The sequence below is a fragment of the Procambarus clarkii genome, chromosome 61 (assembly GCF_040958095.1).
Source record: "Procambarus clarkii isolate CNS0578487 chromosome 61, FALCON_Pclarkii_2.0, whole genome shotgun sequence".
NCBI classification, from domain to species: domain Eukaryota; kingdom Metazoa; phylum Arthropoda; class Malacostraca; order Decapoda; family Cambaridae; genus Procambarus; species Procambarus clarkii.
In genome coordinates, this window is record NC_091210.1 from 23,994,472 (window position 1) to 24,006,112 (window position 11,641).

General features: G+C 45.9%; 1 long non-coding RNA gene across 1 annotated transcript in view; it reads right to left on the bottom strand.

The window, feature by feature from the left end:
• The window catches only part of LOC138354041 (uncharacterized), an 81,550-nt gene extending 71,596 nt beyond the window's left edge, over positions 1-9,954 (bottom strand). The window contains exon 1 of the long non-coding RNA XR_011223400.1: positions 9,811-9,954. This is a non-coding gene — a long non-coding RNA (uncharacterized lncRNA). The remainder of the gene's footprint in view (positions 1-9,810) is intronic.
• Positions 9,955-11,641: the final 1,687 nt, after the last annotated feature.

The following is an 11,641-nucleotide window of genomic DNA, read 5'->3' on the forward strand; positions in this document are numbered from 1 at the left end:
TACACACACACACAACCTCAGAAACCACACAAGCAACAGAGCACAAAACACACACAGGACACAAACAGCACAGCACAAAAAAAATATGCATATGGAACACACAAGCAAGCACACCGCCCAACAGGGCAAAACCTAAGACGCAGACAAACACACATAGAACCGCAGACATGGGCACAAAATCACAGACAGGGAGTATATAAACAATCACACACACTATCGATACTGGTCCAGAAACTCCTGCGCCAGGAAGCACAAGCAGTACTCATCCCAAACCATCTGGACGTCGTCGGGCACCGGTCGTCCAGGAGACACACAAGGTCGAGGCATGCAATCAGGTACCCCATATATAAACTCCTTCTCGGTACCCAAATAGTCGACGAGCACCACGGGCCCGGACGCACCCTGTCATCCCAAGTGGGGCCCAAACACTGCGACCGCGATCACAGGGGGGGGGGGGGGGGGGAAGAGGTCCACACTAAGGGGTTCCGTACTGGAATCCGCACAGGGAGGCGCACCGGGCGCCGCACAGGGAGGCGCACCGGGCGCCGCACAGGGCTTCGTACTGGCCTGCGCACGAGGCTTCTCATGAGGCTGCACACTGGGTGGACCTGCAGAGGACACAGACGCGGCAGGGCCCCCCACCAATGGGCACAGGAGCAGGGGCACCCTGGCGCACATCCTTCCTTAAGACCACGACGAGGTCCCGCTTGGCAGGAGCAACCTCCCACCGTAGGGAGCCTAACAGCAGTAGGCGTAGAGGGCGACTCGGGAGGTAGCACAGAGCACCACAGCACCGCCAACCTCAGCAGGAGACACCGGATCAACGTACTCCCCCACCTCCACCCAAGGCACACCACGAAGGTGAGACGTACACGGAACCCTCCTCGTGCGCTTGGAGACGGTCGGTCGTCCGAGCTGTCACCCTCATGATTCCGTAACACATCAGAACTCTCTGAGGGATCCGCCTTCAAAGCCCGGCCCCTGAGAACCGCAGCCTACACGGCCGGGGCCACCAGACCACTCACCGAAGGAGACACCTCGCCGCGGACATCCAAAGGGACCGGAGACGCCGCATGCAGGGACGGAGCAGGCAGGGGCGGCCTGGGGCAGCAGGGACAGGACGTCGGAGGCGGGAAAGCTGGTGGCGGGGCCGCCCCAAACCCCATGTCAATATCCTCACCACCACCCAGCACCGGGGCAGAAACCGGCAGGGAATCAACACACGGTCCAGCACGTGAAGACTGGTCCGGGGCCGACAACGGGGGAAAAATCCTCCTCCTGGGAGAGGTTAACAGGGGTGACCCCGCGCTCCTCACACCCCACGGCCTGGTGACCCGGTAGGCCGCACCTGAAACATGTCTGAGGTTGTCCTGCGTGAAAAACACGAACCGGGAACCCCCAACAGCGTGATGGAGGACGGTACAGGATCCCGGAGGCACATGGCGAGAGTGCGGGTCCCACACAGGACCCCTTTCCATCTCCCGGTAGGGACGGCATTCATCCTCACTTGTAGGACCCGCCCAAACCGGCCAGAGAAGTAGAAGATCCTCAGGAAGACGTAGAAGATCCTCAGGGAACTCAAAAGGCATCCCATACACTGCCACATACGTTGTGGCTCCAAATCGGTCTGAAAGGGTCACCGACCCACCATCTCCAGATCGAATGAGCGCCCATCGTAGCGCGTGACGAGATCTTGATAAATCGTTGGCGAGCCAAACTTGACAATCGCCCGCCGACCGGCAAGCAGTTGCACACCACACACAGACTCCACTGGGACACATAGCATATCAATCATCACCACCTCCACAGCGTGGTAAGAAGCAATCCCAGAGAACTCCAGCCCAATTTAGGCCTGCCTGGTGACAGGGGGCACAGGCCCCCCCCCCATGATTGCAGACCATCATGGCCCCAGGGGCCCCTCAGCAGAAACACGGGACACAAGCCACGTCAGCAGCGACACCCAGGTCCTCACTCCCTGTCGGGTTGACAACAACTGCAGTGGCCGGACGGAACAACCGTACCCCACGACAGCCAGAGCAGTTCCTTCCACTGTGAAATTGTAGGAAACTGATATTTACTTATGGTTTACTGTCTATTGCAAGTCCTTTAATATGCAGTCTGCTACTAAATTCTTTAATATGCAGTCCACTTAAGACAAAAATAAACAAACTTCGTCACATAATCCCACATATGGTGAGAAAAACTGTTACAATATAGTGAGGAAGAAAGTATTGCAAAATGGCGAGGAAAGAAATTGGGTATTATTGTTAAAGAATAAGTTTTACAATATGGCAAAGGAAGAAGTTGTGTAATGTTGTGATGGAGGTAGTTGTGAAGTCAGCAAGAAAGTTTTACAAAATGATGAGGGACGAAGTTGTGCAATATGATGAGTATGTGAAGTGGTCCTATATGTTGAGGGAAGAAATTGTGTAATATGGTGAGGTAGGAATAGTAAAACATAGTGAGTGACGATATGGTGCAATATTGTGAGGATGGACGGGGTGAAATAGGGTTACGTAGGAAGTGGTGCAAAATGTTGAGAAAGATCAAGGTGCAATATGTTTAGAAAGATCAAGGAACAATATGGTGAGGGAAGACTGTGTAGTATGTTTAGGAAGTGGCACAATATGGCGAGGGAGGTCATTGTACCACATTGTATGGGAAGAATTGTTGCAATATGGTAAGGGAGGACGTTGTGCCACATGGTGACGGAGAAATTGAGGCAATATGGTGAGGCAGGATATGTTGTAATATGGTGAGGGAGAACATTGTGTCATATAGTGAGGGAGAACATTATGTCATATGGTGAGGGAGAACATTGTGCCATATGGTGAGGGAGAACATTGTGTCATATAATGAGGGAGAACATTGTGCCATATGGTGAGGGAGAACATTGTGCCATATGGTGATGGAGAACATTGTGCCATATGGTGAGGGAGAACATTGTGCCATATGGTGAGGGAGAACATTGTGCCATATGGTGAGGGAGAACATTGTGCCATATGGTGAGGGAGAACATTGTGCCATATGGTGAGGAAGAAAGGGGTGCAATATGATGAGGGAGGACGTGATGCAATAATTTGAGGGACATCCTGGTGCAATATGGTGAGGGAGGGCATGATGGAATATGGTAAGGGAGGATATTTTGCAATATGGTGAGGTAGGAAGTGGTACAAAATGATGAAGGAAGAAGATGTGTAATATGGTCAGGGAGGAAGTTTTGTAATACTGTGTAGAAGGAAGTTTTGTAATACTGTGTAGAAGGAAGTTTTGTAATGCTGTGTAGGAGGAAGTTGCGTAATGTGGTGATGGAGGAAGATGTGCAATATGGAGAGGGAGGAAATGGTGCAATACAAAGAGGAGGAATGTTGTATCGTATGTTGCGGGATGAAGTTTTGCAATGTGGAGAGTGAGAAAGTTGTTTGTTCAATATAATGATTGAGGAAGCTGTGCAAAATAATTATGGAGGAAGGTGTGTATTATGGCGACAGAGAAAGTGGTGCAATAAGATAAAATCAATAAGATTTCCCCTACTACCATATTCTACCATGTGGTAGAATATGGTAGTAGGGGAAAGTATGACGTGAACCGTGTGGTCCATCGCTGAGATGTATAACATACTGATGATTTGGCGGATGAGGAGTGATTATCATGCGACCCGGGTGTGATTTCTGGTTACCCCGGCTCTGCTCAAGTGTGATTATGTGGTGTAGACCACATAATCATGCTTCACGCTGAGATAGATGACGTGATTAATCGCACGCCAAGCAAACGTGAGTTGGATGTGGTTTCCGGTTATCCCGTCCCATTCTTGATATGTGATTAAGCGTCATAGAGGGCCCTCCTCCGTTAGTGGAAATGGGTGATAGATGGATGATGAAGGGATGACTGTGACAGATGCACGTCATCGAGCCTTCCCCACACTTTTACTGTGTGTGGGGAAGGTGCATTGCTGCAGCCCTGTTACTGCTGCCGCGCTCAGGGCAAGGTGATGACTACTTTATTGTGCAAGAAATACTCACTCCATGGTGGATCTTAGTAGTTTTTAACAGTCGTATTTTGTACGTAGGAAACTTTGTTACAATTAGCGTGAAGGCACACGCGCACACATATGTGTAACCCGGCTGAAATACTCGAACTGTGTTCATATCATCGCAAGGAAAGATCGTATAAGGCTCAGCTATAATTTTGTTGGTGACTTTAGCTCTTGGACCCGTGTTACTAGTTTTAATCAGTAGTATTTTATATGTAGTAAACACCTTTTCATTTGCTTTATAGTCAGAAGGACTTGAGGCTTTCTCCTGATAGTTCCCTTCCCTTCCATTATATGGAAACGTAGACATGTGTTTCTCGCTTCTATTCACAGATTAACAATTACACAATCAGTTATAAGTGAGACAGTCCCCTGTCTCTGGAGTGGGTGATCTTCATCTGCCTTAGCCACTTAGCAGTGTGTGACAATCATTCTTTCTCATCAGCAGTTACTGTGAGCCCTGCCTGTGCTAACGAGCCCAGTAAACCTCTGCCCCAGGCCTCTCATAGCAACCTCCATCATCCACCACAGCACAGCATACGTTCTATTCAAATTGAACAGAACACAATTGTTCTTATTATTATCAATATTTTACTAACCATCTTACCACCAAATAACCAAGTTATATTTTATACACCATTTTATGTTATATTAAACCAGCTAAGGCAGACTTTCAAGGTCTCGTCATTAGTAATTATGTATTCACAAAACTTCAACAAAGTCGTAATCAAAGGATGAGTTCATCTTATTTGTGATTTGTGTTATAAATCAGACTATTTATTTAGATTCAATCAATCTAAGCCACTACTAAATATCTCTATGCATCTTCGGGTTTACGACATAAATGTTATCAACTTTATTGATTGGTATATTCCATTTTAGTTATTTAAGCATTAAAGATTTAGTGTTTGTACCTGATGTTATTTGCAGGTTAGCATTAGTCGGACTATTTATGCAAGTAAGAGCATGAGAGGAGAAGGACTGGGGGAGCGTGTGGTTGTCATGAAGGCGGCTGCAAAACTGACTAGGAATGCAGGTTAGCGGAACTGTGGCTGGGTGAGAGTACGTACCTATTACTGCAGTTTATACATATATGGTCCATACCTAATAGACCATACAATTCTGAAGATTATTTATTCCTCCCTTACATCATACCTTGTTCAGTATTTCATCATGATAAGATGTAGATGACTATGCTATGTCATTATTTTCAGAGAAAGCTGCAAATAGCCCTTGTAGGAGAGGCAATAGCTTATTATACGAATATATACATATACTACACACTTGCATGAACGCACAAGAATATTTTAACAAACAGAACACTTCCCCCCTACCATTCTCACAATTGACTTGAGAATGGTCCAAGACGAACCGAAACGTCGTCGTTCCTTCACCTTCTAGTGTGTGGTCTGGTCAACTTCCCCCTATGAGAGAATTGAAACCTGGCCCAGCTGGGTGGCTGGCCTGTGCACTAACCAATAGGACACCCTCAGATCATTAAAATAACTGAGAATTGGGCGTTTTTTCCACGAAATCTCAGTTCCCAATGACATCAAAGGGTCATTGATCCTACAGATCAGACACACATTTTCTATCAATTATATTTATTAGAGAAAACTTGTGCCTATAGATACCGCACACTTGCATGAGCACGCAAGAATATTTTCTCAAACAAAATGCAAAGCAGCCTTTTAAGTCTCCTTTATGCAGTTCAGTACATCAAAAAACTTGTTCTGTTTCATATTACTGCTTTAATAAATATAAATTGCATATCGGTCTTACAATACAACTTCACCTTCCAACTTCATGTTTTGTGTTAACTCTACAATATGCAGTATTAACATGATTTAAGGCTCCTTTAATCAGTACATCAAATCAAACAGTTATTGGGTTTCATATCAGTGCTCCATCAAATAGTGATTGCATCTTCAATTTTACCATTTCTACTTTATCATTCAACTACACCTTCCAACTTCAGGTTTAGTGCTTACTCGAATATATTTAAACTGTTTAAACTGTTAGTAGATAGTGGTATGGAAATTGACATGGAGAAAGGAGGTAATAAAAGTAAGTGTTTGTGGGAGGAAAAATTTGCAAAATGATCACGGAAAGACAAGGGCCTCAAAATGACGATGCACTTAGGGTATATTACACGAACAGTAGGAGTCTAAGAAATAATATAAACGATTTAAATGCTCTTGTCTGCACAGAAAAAAATATATATTATTGCACTTACCAAAACGTAAATGAATGTAGAAAATAGAGAACTATTACCAGAATATTAAATAAATGGATTTAAACTATTTCATATGGTGAGGGAGAACATTGTGCCATATGGTGAGGGAGAACATTGTGCCATATGGTGAGGGAGAACATTGTGCCATATGGTGAGGGAGAACATTGTGCCATATGGTGAGGGAGAACATTGTGCCATATGGTGAGGGAGAACATTGTGCCATATGGTGAGGGAGAACATTGTGCCATATGATGAGGGAGAACATTGTGCCATATGGTGAGGGAGAACATTGTGCCATATGGTGAGGGAGAACATTGTGCCATATAGTGAGGGAGAACATTGTGCCATATGGTGAGGGAGAACATTGTGCCATATAGTGAGGGAGAACATTGTGCCATATGGTGAGGGAGAACATTGTGTCATATGGTGAGGGAGGATGGATGCTGCCGGGGTGGGATCTTATGCTGATCTAAAACAGTTGATGATCATGGAGAAATTTCTATAAATGATGCACCCCGAGACGAAGTTCAAGATCCAAAAGGCAGGAATGAAGAATGTGAGAGATGCCGCAGATAGGGCAGACATGATTACAGAGGCGTATAGGAGCTTAAGGGAAAACAGGGTGAAAAGAGAGGTCAGACGTAACAATGTTAGACCCAGGGGAGCTTGGGGTGAGGACATTTTTTATAGATGATATAATAAATAGAAGGATCCTAAGACTCAGAAACGTAGGTTGCACACTTCATCTGAAAGTGAGGATGAAGAAGCTAAACGAGAAACTAGTCGTGTATCAAGAAATCAAGAGTCCAGCCAAACCCAGCAGAGTCCAGGTGGTGCGCCTGCGCAGAGAACTTCGAACTCGAGTGGGCAGAGTCAAAGCCACTCAGGAGGATATAAAAATCATTTCTCCTACATAAGGTGCTATAGATGCAACGGATGTGGTCACATGATGCGAGATTGTCGACAGGGCAAGAGAGTTGTGACCCTGACAATGTGTGACCCCCGAAACAAATGTATTAATGTATTACAGGACAAACCGCAGAAATTAAACTTAGTGAACGAGCGGTATAGGTCGTTCATCAGTAAAGGTTGGGTCAGCATAGAAGGCCAACCTGAAGTAGAAGTTGGTATCCTAAGGGATACTGGCGCTAATCAGAGTTTGATTATGAGAAGCCTGATCGCGGATGAGCGACTTTTAGCTGACAGTGGGAAGATAAAGGTGGATGGGATGCTGTCTGAGGGTGACATCCCCATTTGTACTGTTATGCTAAAGTCGGAATACTTGTCGGCAAAGGTGATGTTAGGAGTGTGCCCTGACATACCTGTTCAATGGATACCAGTAATCCTTGGCATTGACTTGTGCGGTTATAGGGTGTTGCCGAAGCTCATGGCGCAAGCTGTGCCGGAAGTGTGCCAGAAGGGCCACGGCACTGATGGGACACCTGATGGAAGAGACCTAACTAACATCCTAGAGGATTAGTCAGACGATAGTGGAGTCATTGAGTACCCTGCCTCGGTAGTGATGAGGGCAGAGGTGACCGACGAGAGAGACACTGGAGAGGATGAGACCGTGCCGACTCCACCGAAAGAAAATATCGACGTGGAGATAGCGTGGCTGTTTAGTGAAGGTTTAGATCAGGAAAATGAAGGTTCAGTGAGGTCAGATGTGAAGATGACCCTGCCAGAGAGACCTAATGTGAAGAGAGCGGTCCTGAGTGGAGCCCAACCCGCTGAAATTGAGAATCAGGAAGTGGAGGTAGCTGTACTGAGCAGAGGTGAAGAAAGATGTGGACACACTGAGGACGAGAGTAAAACGTCAAGTTGCCCACAGGAACACGAGCGTAGAGATAATGAAGTTGAGATGTGTGAGATGTCAAAAGTTGACACATTTCACGGGAAGCGTGAAGAAGAGACAGTGAAGAAGAGGAAGTGAGAAGTGACAGTGTGCGCAAAGAGATGTTTACGAGCACTTTATAAAAGGTAGAGAGACAAGTACTGACGAGTGCTGTTGAGTGTAATGCAGTACTTGAAGAAGCTTTAAGGGAACGAGGAAGAGTTGAAGGAGAAGAAATAGAGTTGTGTAGTAACGCGAAACAGGAGAAGAAGAAGATGACAATGAAAGCATGGATGAGTAGAAAGTGAGGTATGATGACAAGAGGCGTACGTATGATGGCGGTAGATGAAAGCGTGAAGACGACAGAGTGAAGTATGATGGCGAGATAGTGGAGTATGTTGATGAGAGACTGAAGTATGATGGCGAGATAGTGGAGTATGTTGATGAGAGACTGAAGTATGATGGCGACAGACCGAATTGTGAGGTCGATGAACCGAAGTATGAGGATTACAGAGGAGGTACAGAATATGGATGTCTAACTCTGGACGTATGGAGTGAAAGAAGAAGAAAAACGGAGGGAGGAAACAGTAAGTAGAGAAGACTGATGAGCGAGAGTGTCCAGCAGGGACAGCCTACCAAAGATGTGAGAGAAGTCGGATCACTTGGGAGAAGACCATGTTTCTAACGAGTTGTGAGTCAGATGTTGCAAGGTGCACTGGGTTATTTGCTGACTCCTAGAGGGAGTACATAAACAGACGAACCGGTCGAACAAATCGGTTGGAGAAGGCCAACATGACAATTAAATTGGCGAAAAGTGAGCTCGGAAGAGCCCGCCTGGAATACCTAGGGTATGTGGTAGGGCAAGGCGATGTTGCTCCAGAGAGAACGAAAGTGGAAGCCGTCGATAATTTCCCGGTACCAAGAGGAAAGAAGGAGTTGTTAAGATACTTAGGTATGACCGGGTATTACCGAAAGTTTTGTGCACTCTATTTCCCATAATGTATGTGGGTGTTACTGTACCTGAGTGCCAGTAATGTGTGTGTGGGTGTTACTGTACCTGAGTGCCAGTAATGTGTGTGTGGGTGTTGCTGTACCTGAGTGCCAGTAATGTGTGTGTGGGTGTTACTGTACCTGAGTGCCAGTAATGTGTGTGTGGGTGTTACTGTACCTGAGTGCCAGTAATGTGTGTGTGGGTGTTGCTGTACCTGAGTGCCAGTAATGTGTGTGTGGGTGTTACTGTACCTTAGTGCCAGTAATATGTGCGGGTGTGGCTGCACCTGAGGGCCAGTAATGTGTGTGGGTGTGGCTGTACCTGAGTGCCAATAATGTGTGTGTGGGTGTTGCTGCACCTGAGTGCCAGTAATGTGTGCGGGTGTGGCTGCACCTGAGTGCCAGTAATGTGTGTGGGTGTGGCTGTACCTGAGTGCCAATAATGTGTGTGTGGGTGTTGCTGCACCTGAGTGCCAGTAATGTGTGCGGGTGTAGCTGCACCTGAGTGCCAGTAATGTGTGTGGGTGTGGCTGTACCTGAGTGCCAATAATGTGTGTGTGGGTGTTGCTGTACCTTAGTGCCAATAATGTGTGTGGGTGTGGCTGTACCTGAGTGCCAGTAATGTGTGCGGGTGTGGCTGTACCTGAGTGCCAGTAATGTGTGCGGGTGTGGCTGTAACTGAGTGGCAATAATGTGTGCAGGTGTGGTCATACTCACCAGTCTTGCCCAAGTTCCGTTGCTTGAGTATCCAGGCATGATTGGAGCAGGTGTAGCCTTCCACTGTCAGGTTGTAGCCAGAGCCAGCAGGCGGCAGGTCATAGGGAAGGAGGTAGCTTCCCGTAGGGCAGAGTCTCGCTTCCATAACCTGTCAGGGATACAAGATCAATAAATATACTCCCAGCCGGTATTTTTGTCTATATCAGCAGCTGTAAATGTGCTAATACTGTGTTTAAGCATTCACCACTTTGTGCCTGTAGGATCGATCTCTAGCTCTTGTTCTATTTCACTAGCAAATAAGTCTGCTCTTCTTCAATAGAATCTTCTCCTTTGTTTCCTCGTTCGTGACCACAAACTTAATCAGACGTTTCCTTTCCTTCATGATGCCGCCTAACCTTAAAACCTTCTCTTTGTTGCTATTAGCCATTAGCCTCTACCATATCCAAACTCTCCAAGATCTTTGACACAGTTGCTCAGTCCATTCTTCTCCACTCCTCCTTGTTGGTCCCTTTTGGTCCCTAAACACCTACAACTATAACAGCTCATTTTCTTTCCAGTCGTTTTGTAGTGCACTTTTCAGTTTCCTGGGAAGTAGCTGGAAGTTACATAGCTACTTCCTCCAATGCAGCCTATGCACCTGGTTGTTTTTTCTGCAAATTATAGTCTTCCTGGAAGGAAACCTCCATCAGTTTCATCCCGTTTCCATATAGTTAATTGTTTCGTACTGGTTCAGCTTGGGATTCTCCTGGAGTTTCTTTATCTCTTCATTGGCTGCACCCAGCTCACTCACGAGACTCTTTATTACATCCTTCATATCCGTCAGTGCTCTGCTGAATTCCCCTAATACTTGATTGATCCATTCGCAGGTAGTATCCCCCAGTCTTCCACGTCCCTGTGTGTAGTGAAGTTCCTAGGACATTCTTCCTTCCTGTTCCACTTTAGTGGGCAAGAAAATGAAGCAGTTAGAGTTAGTGCAAATATGTCTGTATTCACCTTGTTGTTCTTGTGGGGGATGAGCTCTGACTCTTTGGTTCTGCCTCTCAACTTTCAATGAACGGGTTTCTCAGCCTGCTGGGCACTATCATATCTACACTTAAAACTGTGTATGGAGTCTGCCTCCACCACATCACTCCCTAAAGCATTCCATTTGTCAACTACTCTGACAAGAAAAATATTATTTTTAATGTCTCCATGGTTTATTTGGGTACTCAATTTCCAATTGTGTCCCCTAGTGTGTGTGTGCTCCTTGCGTTAAAAAATCTGTTTTTATATACTCTATTAATTCCGTTGAGAATCTTGTATGTGATGATTATGTCCCCTCTAACTCTTCTGTCTTGCCGCGACGTGAGTTTGAATTCCCGTAATCTCTCCTCGTAGCTCATACCCCTCAGTTCGGGTACAAGTCTGGTGGCCAACTTTTAAAAACAAACTTTTGTGTGTGTATTCACCTAGTTCTATTCACCTAGTGGTATTCACCTAGTTTTGCTTGCAGAGGTTGAGTTTTGCTCTCTCGGCCTGCCTCTCAACTGTTATTCAATCAACTGTTACTAACTACTAAGTGGTTTTTTTCCACACACACTAGTGTGTGTGTGTGTGTGTGTGTGTGTGAACTTACCTAGTTACCTAATTGCACTTACCTAGTTGTGCTTGAGGGGGTTGAGCTGTGGCTCTTTGGTCCCGCCTCTCAACTGTCAATCAACTAATGTACAGGTTCCTGAGCCTACTAGGCTTTTTCATATCTACATTTGAAGCTGTGTATTGAGGCAGCCTTCACCACATCACTTCCTAATGCACTCAATTTATGTTCTACTATGACACTGAAAAAATTATT